At 36.9% G+C, this 25,486-nt stretch overlaps 1 long non-coding RNA gene and 1 pseudogene across 1 annotated transcript; one reads left to right on the top strand and one right to left on the bottom strand.

Moving 5' to 3' along the window:
* Positions 1-1,456: 1,456 nt before the first annotated feature.
* On the bottom strand, positions 1,457-24,350 carry LOC122658363. The gene is made up of 5 exons (XR_006332431.1): positions 24,339-24,350; positions 17,081-17,082; positions 7,502-7,513; positions 1,618-1,619; positions 1,457-1,532 (listed from the first exon to the last, which is right to left on the bottom strand). It is a non-coding gene; the product is annotated as an uncharacterized LOC122658363 (long non-coding RNA).
* On the top strand, positions 7,859-15,166 carry LOC122658362 (annotated as a pseudogene).
* Positions 24,351-25,486: the final 1,136 nt, after the last annotated feature.

Raw genomic sequence — 25,486 nt, forward strand, 5'->3', positions numbered from 1 at the left:
ATACCAAACACATCTATTTATGTTTATGTGTCAAATAAACATAAATTTAAACTATACCAAAGAGAGCCTAATGATTATAGTTATAGCCCATAACCTATTATCATAATTGATTATTCATAAATAGATTATACATATAAATATAAATTATGCCAAAGAGAGCCTAAACTACGCTGAGCAAAAAGGGATATGCATGCCTAATGCCTCAAATATCCAAAAAGTAGGAGGACTACTCAAGGCTCATTTGGAAATAGAGTGAGCAGTAAGGTTCTCAGACCTAATATCTTGGAGGGAAGGTGAAACTCAACATCCAATAAGAAACAAATAAGGGTTTTTTTTTTTTTTTGGTGAAAAATAGATTTACTGAAATTGAGAACCATGTGTAAAGCCATTAGCTTTAGAAACACAAAGTCTATGAAGCCAAGGAATGAAATTTGGCCAATCTGTCGTACACATGATAGACAGGACCTTCCTTGCCAGGGCATCTACAATACTGTTCAGAACCCATGAAATACAAGAGAAAGAAATTGATGTAAAAGAAGCACATTGATTGTCAAACAAATAAGGGTTTGACAGTCAAAGAAGCAAATCACCTTCTTCAAACCAACAAGAAGAGCTGATTTCAAACCCGATCTGAGAACTAAAGCCTCTCCCACTACAGGAGAGTTATGGAACAAGTGATCAGACGCCACCAAGAAAAGTTTTTATTGATCATCCAAAATGAAGCGACCGATGTAATCTTCCAAATTGGGTGCCGGTCTAACATGAGAGGATGAGGGACATAAGTCAAAGTTTTATTGACATTTCTATATATTCACCGGTCCTATCCAAGATCTGAAAGTCAGGCATAGCAACTCTGAATACTCTAGTATTTCTGAGTTGGGCTCACGTTTGAAGCGTATGAGAATGGCTCACAGTTGTTCAGATGGAATCCATTTCATGTGAGTCCTATAGAGTGGATTCCATCTGAACGGCTGTGAATCATTCTCGTACGTTCACGTACGTGAAGATCCTGGACCGTATTTCTTTGCTTCAAAATTTCTCAGGCAATAGTGGTATGAGGAGTAATGAACCATAATAGCTAGAGATGAAAGTTTGCTTTATTGAGGGAATCATAAAAGATGTATCTCAAAGGAAACTTTGGGTTATAGATCCATTTAGGAGACTGGCAAAAATTCTCCCTCATTGAAAAAAAATATTAATAAAAATTCTTACAAATTTGGAAAGAAAGCAAATCTCACCATTCCTAGGGTGATTTCAAAATTCAAAGAAGAATTTTTCTTTATTTCTTTTCATTGACAAACAAAGAACTAGAAAAATAGAATATTCATTTGTCTTAATCGTCTATAGACATTAGAGAAAATGATGTACACACTAGTGGGGCGTAATGAAATTTTACACGCTAGTATTATATTGATCTTCAAATCCCCCTCTACATTTTATCGGTTCTACCCTTTTATTGAGAGGACCTTTCCCTAGTACGAGAGGACCGGGAAGGACGCACCTCTGGTGTACGTACCAGTTATCGTGCCCACCTGACCCGGCTGGTCCCATTGGAGAGGAGAGTTTTGACTACGAAAGAGGCAGGGGCGGGTCTGGTGGTATCGTATATAAGATCACGGCTGCATTTAGGGATCCATAGTTGCGGTCTCATTGTACCCAGGATCCTGCAACTTCGACTTATTCCACCAGGAGGCACTGAGCTTTTACGAACCCTCCTTCGGGTAATTCCTTTTAGGCTTTTTATTGCATCCCAACAAAATATGGAGCAGCAAGAGCCCCGTCTCGCATAATCAAGGAAGATCGTAACTGGATCATCCTATTTAGAGGACTCACAGAAATACCTTGGATGGTGCCACAATTTGTTCTACGGATAGCAATGTGTTGAACTACTTCAACAAGCCTGCGCGTGACCGACAAAATCGGAAGCGCCCCTTGTTTCAAAGAGAGGAGGACGGGTTATTCACATTTCATTTGATGTTCAGAGGCGAATTGAAAGCTAAGCAATGGTCCCTTCTCGTGGTTGTACAAAAGAAAAGGTTTTTTTCTTCGAGCTATCGTGAGATATTTTTTTATTATATGATAATCGAGAAATTGCAATAGAAAAGAAAAAGGGGAGGTTTGTGATGATTTTCAAATCTTTTTTACTAGGTAATCTATTATCCTTATGCATGAAGATAATCAATTCGGTCAGCGCCAGTAGTGTAGGGCGACCGGGCCAGGCCGAGTCAGAAAGGCTTTGATGACTCAAGGTTCATATTAGGGAAAGGAGAGTGAGGGTGGTAGTAGAATCCATGCCCAGATCGATAAACTATTCATTTCAAAAGGGTTATATCCATTGATAAGTTGTGAAGAGTTTAACCAAAGATAATCTCTTAACCATCCCATCAAATAAGTGGAGGATTCGTTAAACTATGAAACGCTACCTGCCATAATGTGATGTGCATAACTCAAGTTGGATAATTCTCAAAGAGCTGAAAAGAAAATCCTTAGGCATTTCATTTATTGAGCCGTCTCTAAACCCCTTTATTTGTCTCGTTTCAAATCTATTTTGATTCCTCATTTTGATCCAATTGTTGAGACCATTGAAAATGGTGTTTCCTTGTTCAGTTTGATAATGATCGAGTGACATTGCTCCTTCGGTCCGAATCAAGGAATCCCTTAGATATAATGCAAAATGGATCTTGTTCTATCTTTGATCAGAGATTTCTATATGAAAAATCCGAATTGAAGTTTGAAGAAGGGGAATTAAGGAGCCCTCGACCTGCAACAGATAGAGGAGGATTTATTCAATCACATAGTTTGGGCTCCTAGAATATGGCGCCTTTGTGGCAATCTATTTGATTGTATCGAAAGGCCCAATCCTCTCAAGAGAAAGCAAGTGTTGATTTTTTTTTTTTTTTTTTTTTATAGGTAGGGGAACCAGGAGACTTGAACTCAAGACCTGCTGATAGCAGTGGGCCTTTACGCATCACTAGCTACCAAGTGTGCTAGGCACTTAACCACAAAGCAAGTGTTGATTGGATGGGTCCTGCTGCATCTGGGACTGGATATAGAATAACAGACTTCTTTGCTTTGGGCTGTTCTGCACTACAGAGAAGTGCTCACGATTCAGCTTACTAAGATGGGGCTTGAGAAGCTTCTATTTTTGTACTGGTCCCGCAATGGTTTAAGCTTGCGGTTGGTACCCTTTAACCCTTACTTAGGCAACTTTAACCACACTCAATCTCCCACCTGGAACTTATGATCGGTTCCGTGTCGATCGTGCCTTTGCTTATGTTGCCACCCTGTGAAAGATTTCATTAACGCCTAATCCATATCGAGTAGACCTTGTTGTTGTGAGAATTCTTAATGTATAAATTTAGGGAGGGACTTATGTCACCACAAACAGAGACTAAAGCAAGTGTCGAAATAGAGTTCAGATTCGAATTGCATAGATAATATAGATGGGATTCTTTGTAATGATCAAGAAATGAAAGACTTCCTTATGATTCTTATTTTATGTACTTGATACTACTCCAATCTTATTTTACCTACTCCCCTTGCTTCTATTGCAACCCATCAACACCAATACGTCTCTCTCTCTCTCTCTCTCTCTCTCTCTCTCTCTCTCTCTCCCCTCCTCACTTCGTTCATCCCCTCCCCTTTGCCCCGCCCTTTCTCTCTTTCCCCCTTGTTGTCTCTTCATCTCCCTCCCCGTGCTCTCTCTTTTAGGTTTGCAACTCATTTGATATTATGAAAACAGATCGGTTACATATTATCTATTTTTTTTGTTTAACAATTACTATTAAGTCACTGCTTACTTCTTTACATCTTAAAACAACAACAGTTCCTATACATGTATGGGGGTGGAGTTGTAATTGTGTGGAGATTAGATTTTTTGGATTCTCTATATATTAGTTCTATCGGAAAAACCTAATTACAAGCAAAGGGGAGATCATTTTTCTGAGATGAAAAATATCTAATTCTTTCTGGTGGATGTAGGAATTCTTGCTGAACTAAATTAAATTCATCATGTTGTGTGATTCTTTGCCTGATTTTCTTCCTCATGGTTACACATTCACCCCAAATAGAGGGTAGAGGAGCGGAGGGTCAGGGTCAGGGCAGGGGGGAGAGAGAGAGAGAGAGAGAGAGAGGGCAACAATGGATTGGTTGAGCAACTGAGATGCAGATAAGGTATCCGACTTTCTTGTATGCATTTACAGGTGTATTATTTATGTACATATATTATCTACCTAAAAAAAAAAATGCTTTGTTCAATTATTGCGTACTATTTTTTTTTTGGTAAATTTCCGCACATCTCTTTTGACTCCACCAATATTGGCATGGAACTTGAGTTTGAATATTCCTATTATATGAACCCAAGAATTAATAATTAAATTGGTGGTTTGGGTACATAGTCCCATAATACACAGGGTTGATTGAGGATTTTTTATTCCCCTCAAATTCTCAATTGGACAAAAAATACTAAAATAACTTGAAATCAAAAGACCCCGTATCTCTGGTCTTGACATGTAATTCCATCACATGGAAAGGTTAATTGGTAAATCTAACCATTGGATACCAAGGAGAAGGTCTAAATATACCAAATGCCAAATTTAGACCTAAACTAAATCATTTGCTCCCCATGTATCGAGATGCAATTTTTATTTTAGTTCATAAAGTGTTGAGATGCATTTTCTTTGTAAACATGTATGTCCATACCATGGTTCGTAATCTTGGGATCAGTCCTAGTATCACCTTGACTCAAGCTGAATTTGATGAATTTGTCCTTGTTTTTTTTAACTAAATAAAATCATTTTTTTTTTTTTTTAATGTTTTTATCCTTGGATCGTACCAGTGGATTGGTATCAGATCAATCAAGATTCGGTATCAATCTCAACCCATATCAATTGATATTATGAAGTATGGTCCATACACAATTATTGATTCTCTAATTATTACTAAATTATTTATGATTTTTCAATACTTTATTCGGTCTGATGAACTTTAGTTGTTGTAATTTCACATGTGAGAAGGAGACTTTGAAATCCAACATGCAACATGGCGAAAAGGAATTGGACCACAACTTAGTTAGGACTTGAGACTTAAATGACCAAAATGAAAATATTGAGTGAAATTTGTCAAATAAAAAAAATAAAAGAGAAAAGAACATTACTTGATCGTGTGGCTCCTACGCTTAGATATAAAAGCACTCAAAGATACTATGCTGCTCCCATGGAAAGACGAAAATTCTGCTCAAGATGATATTTACCGATGTACTCCTATTGACCAACACGTGTGTATACTCTAGAAGGTCAGGCAGCGTTCTCTAACCCAAAAAGAAAAAATCTCTCTCTCTTATGTATGATATGGATGATATGGGGGACCTTGCCTCTTTTACTTTGACTCCACCGTTCTTAAATTTGTACGTTATGACTGGTCAACACTGTCGTTTTCCCTCCCATTTTATCTATTTCCTCTCCTCCTTCAATATTGCCATGAATCATGAAGCCACACGTAATAATATTTTTTTTTAATAACATTTAAAGAGGTGGCTCTTCGGTCTTCTCCCTCATGTACTTTTTTCTTATTTTATTTTGGGAATTTATGAGTTAGGACTAAGTGACAAAATGCAAATTTCCACAAAAATTAAAAGATATTAATCTCTCTCTCTCTCTCTCTCTCTCTCTCTCTCTCTGTCTCTCTTCATTAATCCAAAAGTTATCCTCTCCTCCTTTGAGATTGTCTTGAATCAAAATACTCAACAATTAAACCAAAAAAAAAAAAAAAACAAAACAAAACAAAAATAGAATTAACAAAAATTTTTGTTTGTTACATGTAGAAAGGCATCTCCGTTCTCTCTAGATTTTAATTTTTTTCGTCAACTCTCCCTCAATCTTTGACTTGGTCTGTCTAATCCATTTCTCAGTCTTTGTAGTCACGGTCAGCCCATTCATAATTAGGCAGATTCAATATTGGCCATTCAAAAATGGAAAAAAAAAAAATTCTCTTAAGTAGATATATTTAAATTTAAATAATCTAATTATAATAAAAATATGATAACCAATGATTTTGATGAATTTAGATGAATAATCAGGGGATTAATTAGGTTCTGGCTAAGGTTAAAAGGATATTGAACCAGGGTTGAACCTGCCATTTCGTGGGAATAAGAGAATACAGAACAAGGAACCTCTAAAAGGTGCAAGTTTGATCCTATCGGCCCAAACCCGCCCAAAACCTGAATAAGGTTTGGGCTGAGATACCTTGGTCCTAAGGGCGAGTTAGGGTCAGAAAATTTTGACCTTGAGTCAAGGTTGGGCTAGAGCAAGGTTAAGATCTCGAGCTAAGCCTGGACCAACCTATCCCGACCCTGTCTTAAGTAATACTATAATATATATGGGAAAAGGATCTCTGTCCGGGAGTGTGGCCTACACCAACACTCCCATAAGTCTATCTCTCTCCTACCCATGTGAAAAGACACCTCTGCCACCTTGTTTTAAGGAGAAGAGAGATAGACTCATGGGAGTGCTGGCATAGGCCACACTCTCGTACAAAAAACTGCTTCCCAATATATATAACTTTAGGGCAAAAGAACTCTGTCCGGGAGTGTGGCCTATGCCAGCACTCCCATGATTCTCTCTCTCTCTCTCTCTCCTCCCTATGAGAAAGGACACCTTTGCCCTCATGTTTTAAGGACAGTTTGGCGTAGGCCACCCGGATAGAAAACTACCTTCCATAACTTTAAAACGCTACATGCATTTTGTTTTATAATATATTATATATGAAGATAATAAGTGATATAATTTATTTTAAGGGGAAAGAATGTTACCTGGTCACGTGTGGTGCACATCCCCTGTGCCCAGATATAGGGTTGAACAAAATATCGTCGCATCCTATGGAAAGACGAAAATCCTTGAGGGCGTGACTATCATTTCATGCGGCCCTGTATCTGGGCATAGGGGCCGCATACCGCACATGACCAGGTAGCTTTCTTTTTCCCTTTATTATATTGTAATGTTATTTAATGAAAAATTGATAATTTTCGCCCAAGCCCAGCCCAACTCATGCATCTCCCATCCTCCTCCACATGATCAGGGCTAATCAAGATCAACCCGGCCAGGCCCTGACTCAGGGTCAAGGTAAGATTTTTCAAGCCTTGAGTGAAGGCCGGGTTGGGGCTAGACCAACTAAGGAGACTCAGGATTGGACTGGGGTTTTAGAAAACCTGACCCATAGAACCTTCCATCCAAGTTGCAATATGAGAGAGAGTGGCTTAGCTGGCTGTTATCCTACCTATTTTAATCATTTTATAAAGGTCAGGATTAGATCTCTTTCTTCCTTCTTTCACGCTAATCTTTGCGGTTTAAGGACTTAAAAAAGAAAATTTTATTAACTTAATAAGCCCACCCTTCTAGATGTTTGAAAATAGTTGTTTAACCAAAAAGACAAGGTCAAACTTCAGCTTCTAATGACCAAATACAATGTGGAGTGATGTTTCTGTTACTTCCCTATACAGCTATACTATACGCTGTGTCTTTCATACTCGTATTCATTCTAGGAAGTTTCCCATCTCTAATTTTGACGTCTATATATAGGGAGATCATTTTTTTCCACTATATCATTGAACATTGCCAGCATTACTTGGGTGATTGGATCTGTTTCTGTAAACCAAGGAGACCAGGAAAAACAGAGTAGATCTGTTTCTGGTTTTTGAGTTTTCTAGCTCCAGAAATTGGGTGTTTCTGCAATTCAAATTGATTGGTTTTGATGGGTTCTTGTGTATTTTAGTCCGTCGAAACACAGAACAAGAACAACCCATCAAAGAAAGAAAAAAAAAAACCCAACTTCAGACAGGGTTTTGAGTTACTTCCATCTCTAGAATTTGTGTGTTTTTGAGTGGGTTTTGCAGTATTGGGTGGTGGTGGTTCAATGGAGACGGCTGATCTTTACAAAATTAGTAGTTTTCGTAATAGTCGTCGTGGTGGCGGCAGTTTTCGTGGGGGTAGCTTTCGCGGCAGTTTGCGAGCGGAAAGTTCTTCAATATGGAGGAACAGTGGGGCTGATGTGTTTTCGAGATCTTCTGTGTCTCGAGGAGATGATCATCTCGATGACGAAGAAGCTCTGAAATGGGCTGCTATAGAGAGACTACCCACTTACAATCGTATAAGGAAAGGTATATTTGCTGTTGCAGAGGGCGAGACAAAGGAAATTGATATTGACAGTCTTGGGTTCACAGAGAGAAAGATTTTATTAGACAGACTGCTTGCAGTTGCAGACGAAGACAATGAGAAGTTCTTGTTGAAACTCAAGGACCGCCTTGATACGTAAGAAATGAAATCCTCTTTCTTTTTATAGATAAAAATTTTTGAATCTTGAAACAATATTTCTCTGTTTTCTGTTCTGAAGGTCTTAAATCTAGAGTTGGTCTCCTTATATTTCTCATTTTTTGTCTTGGTTTCTCAGAGTTGGAATTGAAATTCCCACCATCGAAGTTCGATTCGAGCAATTAAATATAGATGCAGAAGCTTATGTGGGAAGCAGAGCCTTACCTACAATGGTTAACTTCTCTACTAACGTAATAGAGGTAATTTTTCAACCTTTAAATCATCTTATTGGTTCTCTCTCTTCGATTCTTGAGCAACTATAGCTTACCAAGTGTTTGTTGTCTGGTTTAAAAGGGGCTCTTGAGTAATATTGGAATTCTGAAAAGTAAAAAGAGGCCATTAAAAATTCTTCACGATGTCAGTGGAGTAGTCAAGCCTGGCAGGTGAGTAAACTTAAGAGACAGACTCGGTTTATAATTTGAACCAATAATAATTCCTCAAAGTTTAGTTTGTTTTCCTCCTAAGCTAATCCAAGGCACTGTTCGATCTGGGTTTTGCAGATTGACATTGCTTTTAGGCCCTCCAAGTTCTGGAAAGAGTACTTTGCTGCTGGCTTTGTCAGGAAAGCTTGACAAAGAACTAAAAGTAAGGAAATTAAATATTTCTTGGTGTTTCTTTGTTCTTTTGTAGCTGTTTCTGTAAATCATCTTCCGATCAGAAAACTAAAACCTGTTCTGTTTAATTTTTCTTCAGGTCGATGGGAAAATAACTTTCAATGGCCATGAAATGAATGAGTTTGTCCCACAAAGAACAGCAGCATATATCAGTCAAAGAGATCTCCACATTGGGGAGATGACTGTGAGAGAAACCTTAGCCTTTTCTGCTAGATGTCAAGGGGTGGGAACTCGTTATGGTATGTTGTTGAACGTGACAAGTTTAAAATTTAAGATGATTTGTTTTAGTTGGCAAGCTTTAGCCTGATGAGTGATGTTGAATTTGAATCAATTGTTTTCAAAATTGGAAAATCTGCAGATATGTTGACAGAGCTGGCAAGAAGAGAAAAGGAGGCAAAAATTAAGCCAGATCCCGATGTCGATCTTTTCCTCAAGGTAAGAAGACATCCTTTTGCAATAGGTTAGCATTGGGTTTGATCAAGTTTTTCTTGCTGTATTTTCTGTTCTAAATGTTTTTTGGTTGAGCGTCCTCTTATCCAAGGTTGAAGAATTCCTCAGAATAGGTGATTTCGCCCCTACTGAAACCAAAACATTTCTTTGAAATGATCGAAATGGGGGGTGAAATCTAGAAATGGCCTAAAATCTCCCCTAAAATGGTGGAAATTCAGATGAATTAGTTTGTCTTATAGAATAAGAACTTTATATTTCATTGCCCAGATGGGTTCTTAATTAGCTTGGTTTCATCTTATGTGTAGATTTTCTGTTAATTTTTTGTAAGTTGCATTGTTCTTTCCCATACCCACACCTACACCTGAAACCCAAAAAAATTTATGATAAATAGATAAAAATTACAAATTTATGTTTGTGATTAGCCTAGTTTAAAGAGATGAAAATTTTGGTTTCCACATCTGCAGGCAGCATCAATAGTAGGACAGGAGGTCAATGTGGTGACTGATTATACTCTAAAGGTATCAACACTATAAACACATCTATGGAGAAGGAGATTTTTAAAATAGCTAGATTGGACTCTAATAATTTTTCATGTTGCTCCATATCGAACTTACAGACTCTTGGACTTGAAATTTGTGCCGATACCATGGTTGGTGATCAAATGCTGAGAGGTATATCTGGAGGACAAAGGAAGCGTGTCACAACAGGTAGAATAACTTTTAATTCTAACAACTCCTTCAATATTCTTCTTCCCTTATCAGGCATTCTAATTCTTCTAAAATTCTTGACTGAAATGATGCAGGGGAGATGCTTGTTGGACCAGCAAGAGCATTATTCATGGACGAGATATCAACCGGTTTGGACAGTTCGACAACCTTCCAGATTGTGAATTCACTTAGGCAATTCATCCACATTCTAAATGGGACTGCTGTCATCTCTCTCCTCCAGCCAGCACCAGAGACTTATAATCTCTTTGATGACATTATTCTCCTATCGGATGGGCAGATTGTGTATCAGGGGCCCCGTGAACATGTGCTTGAGTTTTTTGAATCTGTGGGATTCAAATGTCCTGAAAGGAAGGGAGTAGCTGATTTCTTGCAGGAGGTAAATGTGGCTTCAAAACTTTTTTCCTTTATCCCATTTGTTTCTTCTCTTTTTATTGTTTAGCAAAGCTGGGACTATATTTTAATGAATTTGACAGGTGACATCAAGGAAAGATCAGCAACAGTACTGGGTACAAAAAGATGAACCCTACAGATTTATCACCGTCGATGAATTTGTCCAGGCGTTCCGCTCATTCCATGTTGGTCAGAGGATTGGAGATGAACTTGCCATCCCATTTGATAAGAAAAAGAGTCACCCTGCTGCCTTAAGTACTGACAAGTATGGTGTTAGCAAGCGGGAACTATTGAAAGCCTGCATAGCAAGAGAACTATTGTTGATGAAAAGAAACTCCTTTGTATATGTTTTCAAGATGGTGCAGGTTGGTAATTGATCTTATCAAAATTTTCTTCTGAAAAGTTTCAAGATATATCAGTAAATGAATTTTTTTTTTTTTCTATTTTTTTCCCAGCTTACCGTTGTGGCGTTCATAGCGATGACTGTCTTCCTGCGTACTGAAATGCATCGAGAAACTATAATAGATGGTGTGATTTTTTCGGGTGCTTTGTTCTTTGCTCTCACAAATATTATGTTTAATGGACTGTCAGAGCTTGCCATGACTGTCATGAAGCTTCCTGTATTCTACAAGCAAAGAGACCTCCTATTCTATCCTTCATGGGCATATTCACTGCCCGCATGGGTCCTAAAGATCCCAATCACACTAGCTGAATGTGCTGTTTGGGTGTTCACAACTTACTACGTCATAGGCTTTGACCCAAATGTTGGAAGGTAAATCTAAATGGAATGGTGTTAATGTCCTTAATGAAGGTCTAGTTTTACCTTTTATTGGCAATTGTTGTGTAGGTAGTAACTGGCATAATGTTCTTATTGCAGGCTTTTCAAACAGTATCTTCTACTCGTATGCGTAAACCAAATGGCAGCTAGCTTGTTCCGATTAATTGCTTCATTGGGGAGGACCATGGTTGTCTCGATGACATTTGGGTCCTTTGCCTTACTTGTACTCATGGTTCTGAGTGGATTTATCTTGTCGCGAGGTATGTCTTGGAATTATAGATTTCATTTTCTTTCAGCCACCTCCATGTTGTAGCCTCAACTTAATATGAGCTTCTTTCTTTGTCACAGACAGTATAAAAAAGTGGTGGATATGGGGCTATTGGATCTCTCCCATGATGTATGGGCAAAATGCATTAATGGTGAATGAGTTCTTTGGGAAAAGCTGGGCAAAGGTGAGGGTCTCCTTTTTTCCCCCTTCCTTTTATCATGGCATAAATGAAGACTAATTATAGGAAGAAATATCTCTGTAAAGGTTAAATGAGGTTCTAATTTCATAATGTTACAGCTGTATAACAATGGAACGACGACTCTAGGAGTGGCAGTATTGCAATCTCGTGCAGTTTTCACTCATTCATACTGGTTTTGGATTGGAGTTGGTGCATTGATTGGTTATGTTTTCCTGTTCAATGGTTTATTCACAATTGCTCTCGCTTATCTCAATCGTAAGTATGATTTATTTATTTATTTTGGTGTGGGGGGGGGGTGGGGTGGAATGGGGTGGGAGGTTGATAAGTGATTCAGTTGATCTTTAAAACTTTCATAACTGAGTGATCTTGTCTAATACTTGGATGACCTTATTGCAGCACTTGGGAAACCTCAGGCAGTTATATCTGAAGAGAGTGTGAATGATCAAAATGCCAGCAGAAATGGGGAAATGATTGAGCTCTCATCCAGGGCAAAGAGTCCTGCCGGTAAGTATTCATCTAGATGTGGTCAAGCTAAAGCATTTCCACTTTTTACTTTCTATTTCTAACCTGTCCACATTATTCAATCAAAATGACAAACAGAAACGTCAACGGAATCTTCATCTTCTAGAGCGGTTGCGGGTGAGGCCAGTCAGAACAAGAAGCGGGGAATGGTTCTTCCGTTTGTGCCATATTGTCTCACCTTTGATGATGTCAAATACTCTGTAGACATGCCACAGGTAGGTTTCAATTTTCAAATTATGAATACCAAAGTAGGAGGAATTCTTTCTTTAGAACCCTATTGATGCAGTAATTATCACTGTTCAACTGAATATGCAGGAAATGAAAGCACGAGGTGTTACAGAGGACCGGCTGTTGCTTCTTAGGGGAGTGAGTGGAGCTTTTAGGCCGGGAGTTCTTACAGCTCTAATGGGTGTTAGTGGTGCTGGTAAGACCACTTTGATGGATGTGTTGGCTGGAAGGAAAACTGGAGGATACATTGAGGGAAGCATCAAGTTATCTGGCTATCCAAAGAAACAGGAAACATTTGCTCGTATATCAGGATATTGTGAACAGAATGATATCCACTCTCCTCATGTTACAGTCTATGAATCCTTGCTTTATTCTGCTTGGCTTCGGCTTGCTCCTGAAATCAATTCTTCCACTAGAAAGGTACATGGGACAGATGCTTTAATCCTTAATTGTGCTCTTTTTCGATCTTTTGGGTGTTTTCTAATGGGTAAACCTATTAATGATTGCAGATGTTCATCGAAGAGGTCATGGATCTTGTAGAGCTAGACTCATTGAGGGCTGCACTGGTTGGGCTTCCAGGTGTAAATGGTCTCTCAACAGAGCAGCGCAAGAGGCTGACAATCGCAGTTGAGCTCGTTGCCAACCCTTCAATTATATTCATGGATGAGCCCACCTCTGGCCTGGATGCAAGGGCTGCAGCAATAGTGATGAGAACGGTGAGAAACATTGTGGACACTGGACGAACTGTGGTGTGCACCATTCACCAGCCAAGCATTGACATATTTGATGCTTTTGACGAGGTTAGAAATGTTTGAGATTAATGGACCAGTATTCTGTCATGGCTTTTCTAGTACTTACCAAGTATTTAATCCTCTTAACTCTGTATGACAGCTATTCTTGCTGAAGCAAGGAGGGGAAGAAATATATGTGGGTCCACTGGGGAAACATGGTTGTCAATTGATCAAGTACTTTGAGGTGAGGAAAACTATGGAGATTACAAATAATCAAATAAACCTTGTAGACTTTCCAACCTTATATCAGTAATTGATAAATATTGTTTGTGTTCCATAAAAGGCAATCAAAGGAATCAGTAAGATAAAGAATGGTTATAATCCAGCAACATGGATGTTGGAGGTGTCATCAACAGCCCAAGAAGCAGCTTTGGGAGTGAGCTTCCCTGAGATATATAAGAACTCAGAACTTTACAGGTAAGTTCACTTGTAAATTTCTAATTTGACTTGCCACAGTTAATAGTTAATTTGTGGTTATAGCTATTAATATGCTGTAAATGAATCATGCAGGAGCAACAAAACAATGATTGAGGAACTGAGCAAACCTGCCCCTGGTTCTGAAGATCTCTATTTCACTACTCAGTTCTCTCAATCTTTCGCCGTTCAATGTATAGCTTGTCTATGGAAACAGCATTGGTCATACTGGAGGAACCCACCTTACACTTTTGTGAGGCTCTTCTTCACAACTTTCATAGCTCTGATGCTTGGGTCAATGTTTTGGGGTCTTGGATCTAAAACGTAAGTGATCTTTTAGTTGAGTCCAAACTTTTACATTCTTTGCTTGTTTGTGTTCCAAATTAATTTGATTTAAATAATTGGATATTGCAGGGGGAAGTCACAGGATCTCTTTAATGCAATGGGTTCTATGTATGGTGCTGTTCTCTTTCTTGGGGTACAAAATGCTGGATCAGTGCAGCCTGTTGTAGATATCGAACGCACAGTCTTTTATAGAGAGAGGGCTGCTGGAATGTATTCAGCTATGGCATATGCCTTTGCCCAAGTAATCACTTTTGTTTTTTTCAAACTCAACATCATCAGTTCAATTGTCTACATGTTTCTCACCAAACAGTCTTGTTTCTGGTGCAGGTTGTGATTGAGATTCCACATATCTTCTTCCAATCCTTAATATATGGAGTTATAGTGTATTCAATGATTGGATTCCAATGGACAGCTGCAAAATTCTTCTGGTATATGTTCTTCATGTATTTCACATTGCTATACTTCACCTTCTATGGTATGATGGCAGTGGGTGTTACACCCAACCAACACATTGCTTCTATCGTTTCTTCGGCATTCTATGCGATATGGAACCTTTTCTCAGGATTCATCATTCCAAGACCAGTAAGTTCTGATGATTTTTCCCCATTTTGAAGGGTAGAAATAATGTAATTTACTTTTCTTCATTTATTTATTTATGTTTTGTTCATTGCAGAGAATTCCTATTTGGTGGAGGTGGTACTATTGGGCCTGCCCTGTTTCTTGGACATTGTATGGATTGGTTGTGTCACAATTTGGCGATTTAACGACTCCTATGGACACTGGCACAGTATCTGTGCCAGTTCAAGTTTTTCTCCTGAATTATTTTGGATTCAAACATAGCTTTTTAGGAGTGGTTGCAGGCATGATTGTTGGGTTCACTGTGCTTTTTGCAGTCATCTTTGCTTTTTCGATCAAGGTATTTAACTTCCAGAGAAGATAAGTATATTCTGGAATATGAGGCTAAATCAAGTGATCGGCAACCTCTGAAGCCATGTATACAACATATCTCAATGTTCTGAACTTTTAGCATGTCGAAACAAGTCAAGAATTTTTATGGTGTTCAAAAATTTGATTGTAATTTGTTTGTATTACGTTTTATGTAAAGAGACGAAAGTTTCCTTCTAATTTTGAATTGTTTTGACTCTTATACTTACAGTAATAAAATTGAAATTTTATTATTTTTCCCTGAAAGAGGAACTTCCATTATTATTTATGGTCCTGCAAAATTTGACATAGAGAGGATTCAATTGTTGATTGATTATGCACTTTTAGAAATTTTCTAATCTAAGATTAACTAAGATCATGCCTCATGTGGGGTTAGGGTATTCTATCAATCCATCAAGGAGAGGAACAAGGTTGTCTTTTGTATCACAAGTTCAGTATCTCAGGGGAAAATCGGCTCTTCTCCAACCCAGCAAAAGTACGGTAAGCAACAACAATTGTCGCAGCAACTCCTTGCATGAGAAGTAGGGGAGACTTTCTTCTGCATGGTGTGAGGATTGCAATTCTCAATGGGGGTCTGAGTAGGCACGTTTTTTTTTGGGACTCCTTCAAAGGGTCTGGGTCTTAAAAATTGACAAGAGTTGCCACCTAGATTAAAGTTTAGAACCCACAAAAACTATTGATTGTACCTCAAACTGATCCAACCAAAGGTCGGGTTCGGGATAGGTTGTGATTTGAGGAAGGTGTTGGGCACCTCGGTTCACCCAGTTAAACTAGATTTCAAACCATAAGTATGCTACATAAGTTATAAGCCAACTAACCATCATGAATTAAACCAAGAAAAATGAAAGAGACTCATCTCAATACAGCTGTGCTACATGGTTAGTATACTGAATGTAAACAAATAATACGAAGCCCTAAGACTAGCAAGATATCAAACATAGACTAAGGTTAGAACATGCTAAAAATTATGAACGAACATGACATATAAACAAAGAAGCAATATCACATGAGTATTAATTAAACCTAGGAAATTCATGCTCATGTGAAAAGACGAAATTACCCATAAGCATAAGCATGACCTAGGTGAAAAAAAGCATGGAAAAACCAAGGGGAAACGACCCTATACTGAAAATCAGTGAAGAAAACTACAAAAGCACGACTAAATATTGACTAAACATCAATCAAAACACCATGAACAAATTGGAAAAGTGAATCAAATAATGAAAACAATGGTTTGGAAACGAAGAAAATGTGACAGAAAACCTGACGACCAATCATAGAAATTGAAGGAAAAATAGAAGAAGTCATTGGAAAAATCATGATTAAAAGCTAAGTCCTCGATCTAAACATGTACACGAAGATATCTAAGAAAAACTACATAGACATGACCATAAAATATTGTACACTGTTGCTACCTTGTTGGGGCATTAACAACGCGCCCTCAATAAACAAAGGATATCTAATCGTATACTTAATGGAATTGAATGAAACCAAAAGCAAAAGAAAGAAGACTCACTTGTATTCAATTTTCGTGAAGGAGGCATGAAGGTTGGAGCAGACTAAGCTCAGGTTTGAAGAGGTTCAACTCGAGGTAGCTACATCAGATTTGCAGAAACTCGAACTCGATCTCTCTCTTTTGGGTTGCCAACTTTCTTAATTTTTGATCTTGGATCCTCTTAAACGTGCAAGGGACCTCTTATTTATAGCCTAGCGTGTTACCTACATCCAAGGTAAACATTCCTTATCCCAACTCTTAGAGAACTCCTTGGCTCTAAGGGATTGAATGGTTTTAAGATTTTAAATGGATACAAACTCCATCAAGCAAGGTTGGCAAGGGTTTATAATGAAGTACAATACTTATTGGCAACCTCCATCACATCCTCTAGGGTCTCTAAAAGAGTCTAGGTAAGTTTTAAGGTCTGCAAAGATCAGATAAGGTTGTTGCAAATCGGAACTGGAAGAGCCCACAAATCTGGAAATACCCAGGATCCGGCACAAAATAAGGATATGCCGATGCTGGCTAAAGACACAACAATGCCGGCCACAGCTTTGCTGGTGCCAGCTTCAATCAACTCTTCGGCTGGTTGAGGCTTGACATTGGAGTTGGGCCTGGTTCAAGTATGAACTTACACCACAAGGGGTCTTGGTTCTATGGTGTTTTGGGCTATGTCGTTTCTATGCATGGCAAAGCCATTTCCATGATTTTTAAAATACATTGTTAGACAATTTCGAGAAAATCCTAAACCATATGACGAGTTGAAATGCTTTTGGGGGTATAGGGAACCTCCCAAGCTATAAATAATGGATCCCATGTTATTTTGGGACATATCAGTTATATCATTGCTTAGTCTGCTCCAGGGTGACAAAATGAAGTGTCTATAGAATGCCCCTTTTACTGTCCCTTTTCTTTAGTTCTACTCCGAAAAAACTGAAGAAACTGAAGCATTTCATTTTTTCAGAGGAAGCTAAAGTTTGACTTGACTCTTCGTTAATCAAAAAAATTAACTCAGTTTCTGAGTCAGAATCAGTTTCTCTATTTGTAGAAATCAAAATTTGAGATGTCATTTTCATAACAGACTTTATAATCGTTTTCTTCTATAAATTTAACCATTTTGCGTGCTCCTTTTCCCTTGTTTGGGCAGGTGTTTGCGTAATGACCGGGTTCTTGATAAATATAACACTTGCAACCTTTTTTAGGAGTCGTGTCTTTTTTGTCGTTGTTTATTATTGTAAGGGGATTTAGGCATATTTTTATTATACCTTTTCCACCTGAATTTTTTAAACCTATTTTTAGTAAAAGGTTTAACAGACTTTTGTGGGATGGGTTTGCATCCAAATTCCCAATTATCTTTGATAAGAGAGTTACAAAAGGTAGGTGTAAGCCTCTTTTTAATTTGTTTAGTCGCTTTCGCTTCCAAACAATGTTTAATCAGTTGACGGTGAACGAAATTAATTCGGTTTCCTAAAGTGTCTGTACTACCAGTTTCAGTACAGTATTTAGGGTAGGAGGAATGACATATTTCATCCCATGGAGGTACTAATTTATAGAAAAATTGAGTAAGCCAAAACGCAGATTGTTTTGCTTCCAGAAGATGATAATTCTTTTGATAGGTTTTAGCAAAAGAATCAAATTCTGTCATACTACATAATTTCAGTTTGGAAAGTATATAGTTTGTCTTCAAGAAAAGCATTCTGTGAAGAAATTCCACAAAATTCTCGTTTAAGTACATTGGAAAATTTACAGAGTATCTCCTTAGGAGTCAATAAGTCTCTTGTTAGGGCAGTATATTCGATTTTACCCGTATCTGAGGCTTTCCATTTTCTAATGTACTGCAATACATCTCCCTGGAGTGTTCCAGTGAAATAAGCGAGATATTTTTTGTTTTCCCATGAAGTTTTATAATTTGTGATGACTATGGCTTGGGATTGAGCTCAGTTATCAATTGTCTGCTCATAATCTTTATAAGCAATATGGGTCAAGTCTAAATAAGTGTCTCCCGAGGCGACATGTTATTTGTTTAAATCATCTCACCGTTGTGTGGTTGGGACTGGCTCATCTTCAAAGGTATGTTTTACTTCTTCATGAAGGTTCTGACCAAAATCGGATCTGAGTCCTATTTGTGGTCGACATAAATCATCTTGGTCTAGATGATCAAACTGACCAACGTTTCGTTTTCCTTTTGGCTCTAGGTCTTGTTCTTGTTCATCCTCTGAGGTTGAGGACGAATTAGACTCGGACTCCTCCGTCTCAGCCTGAATGGTTTTAGTGTCTGATTCGTCAGAGAATATTTGATATTCATGCAAGCTGAACAGGGTTTCATGGTTAGAATAGAGTTCTTGCATCATTGATAAAAGCTTGTGTCTTTCATCAGGGTCTTTTTCATTTATAAACCGTGACTTCCAATAATCCATTATTTCTTTTAACGGATTAAAATCTGACTCATCAAATGAATAATTTGACGTGTTGTCATCGAAAACATTTATGGAGTTTTCACAAAATAAATTAGAACGATGAGAAGTATTTGGGGATACATACCCATCAACAAAGATTGACAGTTGATCAGACAAAGTTTGCATTTGAGCTTTGGTTTGCTCTTTTAAGTCTAAATCTATAATAGATCCAATGGTTTTAATATCGGAGTGTAGTTTATTGATTTTGTTATCAATACTTTTAAAAGAGGTATACGTAATATCTATTATCATATTAATACCATCATAAGCAGAATTTACATTTTTTTGGTTTTTAAATATATGTAAGCTATGATCATACAAGGATTTATCTACTGTGCCTCCAGATGATAATAAACAGTCAACAGAATCCATTAACACTTTGAGGTGGTACCTAAAACCGTCTTTGGTTACAGAGGGAACTATTGTAAGCCGCCAACAGATGGTCTTATGCTGACAAAATCAACCTCCCAAAGGAATATGGGTTTTTCTCAAGAATGCTGAAGGACTCGTTGAGAATGCAGAGAATAACTAGAAGAGAAAAGTAGAATACCTGAAAGAAATCTTGGATAATATAGCTTCTGAATGCGTTCCCTATAAAGATAGATCAGATGACAGTAGAACTGGTCCTCTAAGCTCTCTAGATAGAGTAGCACAATTACAACAGTATAGGAACAGGTGTGTTCCTTGGTCTGATACCAAATATGAAAGAAAATGCGAAAATACAAAAGAGTAGAACTAATGCTGGAAACAGAAAAGATTACAAAGAGAAAGCCAAGTTCGAAGTGTCTTCTGCTAGCCTTGAGACCTTCGTTTTATAGCCATCGGACTTCAACTGATTATAAAATCCAATAAATGAACAGTTGGTTTTGTCAGTGGAAAAAAGCTTGTTGTGTGCTGGAAGATAAGCTGGAATCTTATCACATGCAGTCGTCCTGCCTTTACTGTTTCAAAAGTAGATTCCTTTCAAAACTTACCGACCAAAGCTTTTTCAAAAAGTGGATTCTTTTCGAAAAGCAGATTCTTGGGATGTCAGCATACTGTCATGTTGTCAATGTTATGCTGAGTCACACTATCGCCACTGTCGGTGGACGTATAATCGGATCCGTGTTGTTCTTCAACAAAAACCTGTTCTGCCTCAATGAGTTCTTCTACTTCTAGAAGATCATATGGAACGTCTAAACAATTTAGATTTAGGCAGTTGGTGATCAGATTATCTATTTTTTGAATTTGTTCATCAGTAAACATATAATTGATGTCCATATCGGAGCAGAAAATTCTTCTACCATCAGTGATTCTAATGGTAGCATATCTCCAATGTGCTGCAGCTTTATGTAGTTCTATCAGAGATCCACGATACATGGATTCGGGGCAGACTTGTCTTGTAAGTTGTAAAGCTTGATCATCCTCAATTTTTGGAGGTCCCACAAAGTCACTTTCATTGGCACGTTGAAAGATCCAAAATTGATATGGTTGAAAAAATGTATCCCTCTGTCTCCATCCCAAAGTGCCAAATATATCCAAGACAATAGAATTCTGAATTCGCCAATTTTTTGTTGCATGATAAATCATGGTTTTGATCAATATAGGGAATTCTTTTAGAAGATGACTATTAGGAAGGACGACTATCCTGCTGACGAGTTCCCATTCAACAGAGTTGATATCCCAAGGGTCATTTTCTTGGATATAAAAAATAAGACAAAGATGCTTGTAGGTGTTTTCAAACATATTCTTATAATATTTTGTTAACACATTTTTAAATTTAGCATACTGTTCTTTTCACAGTAATGGGAAATTTGAGAAAACAGTTCAGAAGGGAAGAGTTGTTTGCATTTTTCATATAGGCAGATTCGTTTAATCTGATAAAATTCTTTGTTTTGGAAAAATGTGTCTTCATCCAAAAATTCAGAAATTTCAAGAAAATTGTTTATTTTCTCAAAATCAAAATCGTCATCCCAATTTGTTTGTTTAACAAATTTGAGAATGAGCAGTTGGAAAGCAAGATCCTTTTAAAAATGAGTTGCCAATTTGGTGGAAAGAGTGCTGAGATGTTTTTGAAACATTCTCTTCTGTTCAAGGACATGGGCTTTCTATGCATCATTGATTTCATGGTAAATTTCAGGAAGAAGATTGGGGTTAAAGAAATCTTAAACGGGTTGAGTTTCAGTGAGTGGCCGTGTATGGGGTGAGGTATTACCTTGGCATTGAATGCCCAATTGATTTTTTATTTTTAGTGCATCCACATACGATATGTCATGCCAGTATTCAGACCAAGGGTTTTGAGCATACTGGATTTGTGAAACAGGAGTATGAGTCATTGGTTGTGACTCAAACGAGAAACCAGGTTGGCTACCTGAGAGTGTATGTGGAGAAAATGCTTGCTGTGGAGGTGAGTCATTGATTATGACACCCCTGTTAGAATTGAAGGGTACAAATGGTAATTGACCCTTTCTATTCTTTTTGGGCTGAATCCAAGGTTATTTTCCTTTGTCCTTTCCCTTGTCTGGTGGTGGTGTGGTTGCCATGACCAGAAAAATTGTTTTCCCTGCTAAGAAAATCAGCAAGAGTATTATTAGTACCTTTGATAAACTCGATTTCGAAAGGAAATTGACAAATATAATTATTCCAATTTACTCGTCGTGGATTTTCTTCATGCTTTTTAGCTTTTAAAAAATCTTTTACAGCCTGATTATCTATTCGGATTAAAAGTTTTTCAAAAGCTAAAAATATCTTAAATCTCTTAAGTCCATTTTTTATGGCTAATAGTTCTTTTTCATAAATAATATATTTTATCTCATTGGGCTTAAATTTTTCAGAATTATATCCGCAGACTTCCTCTTGTTTAGGATTTTTAAGCGGTTTGTATTTTAAAACTACGCCCCAATGTTCATTGGAGGCATCGGTTTCGAGAATCATATAATCTCCGGTTTTAGGAAATTAGATGGGTGGTAAATCTGTGATTTCAGATGTGATAGCTTGAACTAAAGTAATGTCTGACGTAGTCCAGTTGAATAGGTGATTGTTCCTCAACTTTTCCTGTAAAGGCTTTTCCTTTTTAGAAAGACTTTTGATAAAATTACGACCATAATTTAAGATTCCTAAAAAACTTTGTAATTGTTTTTTATCCTGAATTTCCTCAGGAAAATCTTTGATTTTTATAAGAATATGGTCTTGTTATTGGATCCCATTCTGATTTAGAACTAACCCAAGAAATTCGATTGAAGTTTGTTCGACCTCAATCTTTTTTGGACTAAGAATTATTCCATATTTTTTAAATATATCAGCAATTATTAATAAATGATTTTTATATTCTTCCATGGTTTTGGAAAAGACTAAAATATCGTCTAAATATACTACACAAAAAGTAAGATGGTTGAACATTTTATCCATCCATCTTTGAAAAATTTGTGGGGCATTACATAGTCCGAAGGGCATAACTTTCCATTGGTAATGCTTGTAATATGGTACACTAAAGGCGGTCAATGGTTTTGACTCATCAGTTAGCTTTATCTGCTAGAATCCAGATTTACAGTCAAATTTACTGTAAATTTTAGCATCTCTAACTTTATCAATAAGAACATCTTTGCGAGGGATAAAATATCCATCAAATATTAGATGTTGGTTTAAAGCTCGGTAGTTGATTACCATCCTAGCTTTTCCTCGTTTTACCTTAGCATGGTTTCTTACCATAAAAGTTGGACTAGAGTGAGGACTTGTGGTTTCTTCAATAAGCCCTTTGGATAATAGGTCTTTTAATTGAATATCAAATTCTTCAATGTCTTGTTTGACATAAAGAAGAGGGTTTATCCTAATAACCATGTTAGGGTTATTAAGTTTAAGAGAATAAAATCGAGGGCTTCTTTCCCAAAGTTTTAATGGGTTTTCATCAAAATTTTCTTTTAATTTTGAAAAAGCCAATGGTCTTCATTGATTTGCCTAACTTGATGTACCGCAGGAGTTGGTGTATATCCTGTGTCACATCAATATTTATGATCTTGGTTTAGAGGTATATCAATGGTAGTGTTTTTTAAAGTTAAAGAAATAGAATTGGACTTTATCGTAATAGGTAATTTTGGATAAAATTATTTCCTAATATAAGGTCTCCATACATAAAAGGGAAACATAGAATCTTTGGGATTAAAAATTCTTGTTTTTCTAGAATAATGGGAATGTTACTAGCTTTATATACTATGGCTGTCGGTTTTCCAGAAACACCTACAGTGCTAATAGGTCTTTCTAATTTCACCCATTTTTCCATTGGAATAGCATTCCATCTACAGTATCATGTTGTTGCTCCTGTATCAATTAAGACATCCAATTTATAAGGTTTATAATTTGAAAAATCAAATCTTGCAGAACATATGTATGTCTCTTTTTTCCCTGATGTGCAGAAAAGATAAGTTCTTCATCATCTATGAATACTTGCTTAAACATTATCAAGGTACTTACTTCTTCAACATTTTTTATGTTAGAAGAAGAATTACTAGATTGTCCTGAATTACTGGAATAGAGTGGTATTTTACCATGCTTGTATCCAACAAGATTGGTTGACTATTCGATGTTTTTTCGTGCTGAGTCTTTATCCTTATCCTTTTGGACGAACAAGGTTCTAGTTAGGGCTTCTTTATTTCTTCGGTTAAAATAAAGATTGCCACCTGAAGCTTGAATATTTAAAGTGTTATAATCTAAAGATCTTTTGGCTGGTGGAATTATATCTTTCATAAGCCATTGTTTTGGCAGGCTTAAGTCTGTCCAATTAATAAGTCTTGGTTAAATCTCTGTGTCAAAGGATAGAGTAGCACAATTAAAACCATTGGATCTATTATAGATTTAGACTTAAAAGAGCAAACTAAAGCTCAAATGCGAACTTTGCCTGATCAACTGTCAGTCTTTGTTGATGGGTATGTATCCCCAAATACTTCTCATTGTTCTAATCTATTTTATCTCATTGGGCTTAAATTTTCCAGAATTATATCCGCAGACTTCCTCTTATTTAGGATTTTTAAGCGGTTTGCATTTTAAAACTGCGCCCCAATGTACATTGGAAACATCGGTTTCGAGAATCATATAATCTCCGGTTTTAGGAAAGTAGATGGGTGGTAAATCTGTGATTTCAGATTTGATAGCTTGAACTAAAGTAATGCCTGACGTAGTCCAGGTGAATGGGTGATTGGTCCTCAACTTTTCCTGTAAAGGCTTTTCCTTTTAAGAAAGACTTTTGATAAAATTGCGACCATAATTTAAGATTCCTAAAAAACTTTGTAATTGTTTTTTATCCTGAATTTCCTCAGAAAAATCTTTATTTTTATAAGAATATGGTAAGGTAATTGGATCCCATTTTGATTTAGAACTAACCCAAGAAATTCGATTGAAGTTTGTTCGACCTCAATCTTTTTTGGACTAAGAATTATTCCATGTTTTTGAAATATATCAGCAATTATTAATAAATGATTTTTATGTTCTTCCATGGATTTAAAAAAGACTAAAATATCGTCTATATATACTACACAAAAGGTAAGATGGTTGAACATTTTATCCATCCATCTTTGAAAAATTTGTGGAGCATTACGTAGTCCGAAGGGCATAACTTTCCATTGGTAATGCTTGTAATATGGTATACTAAAGGCGGTCAATGGTTTTGACTCATCAGTTAGCTTTATCTGCCAGAATCTAGATTTACAGTCAAATTTACTATAAATTTTGGCATCTCTAACTTTATCAATAAGAACATTTTTGCGAGGGATAAAATATCCATCAAATATTAGATATTGGTTTAAAGCTCGGTAGTTGATTACCATCCTAGCTTTTCCTCGTTTTACCTCAGCATGGTTTCTTATCATAAAAACTGAACTGGAGTGAGGACTTGTGGTTTCTTCAATAAGCCCTTTGGATAATAGGTCTTTTAATTGAATATCAAATTCTTCAATGTCTTGTTTGACATAAAGAAGAGGGTTTATCCTAATAACCGTGTTAGGGTTATTAAGTTTAAGAGAACAAAATCGTGGGCTTCTTTCCCAAAGTTTTAATGGGTTTTCATCAAAATTTTCTTTTAATTTTGAAAAAAGCCAATGGCCTTCATTGATTTGACAAACTTGATGTACCGTAGGAGTTAGTGTAAATCTTGTGTCACATCGATATTTATGATCTTGATTTAGAGGTATATCAATGGTAGTGTTTTTTAAAGTTAAAGAAACAGAATTGGACTTTATCGTAATAGGTAAGTAATTTTGGATAAAATTATTTTCTAATATAAGGTCTCCATGCATAAAAGGGAAACATAGAATCTTTGGGATTAAAAATTCTTATTTTTCTAGAATAATGGGAATGTTTCTAGCTTTATATACTATGGCTGTCGATTTTCCAGAAACACCTATAGTGCTAATAGGTCTTTCTAATTTCACCCATTTTTCCATTGGAATAGCATTCCATCTACAACAGCATGTTAAATCTAAAAATGTGTTAACAAAATATTATAAGAATATGTTTGAAAACACCTACAAGCA

Source organism: Telopea speciosissima, chromosome 4 (assembly GCF_018873765.1).
Source record: "Telopea speciosissima isolate NSW1024214 ecotype Mountain lineage chromosome 4, Tspe_v1, whole genome shotgun sequence".
Taxonomy (NCBI): Eukaryota; Viridiplantae; Streptophyta; class Magnoliopsida; order Proteales; family Proteaceae; genus Telopea; species Telopea speciosissima.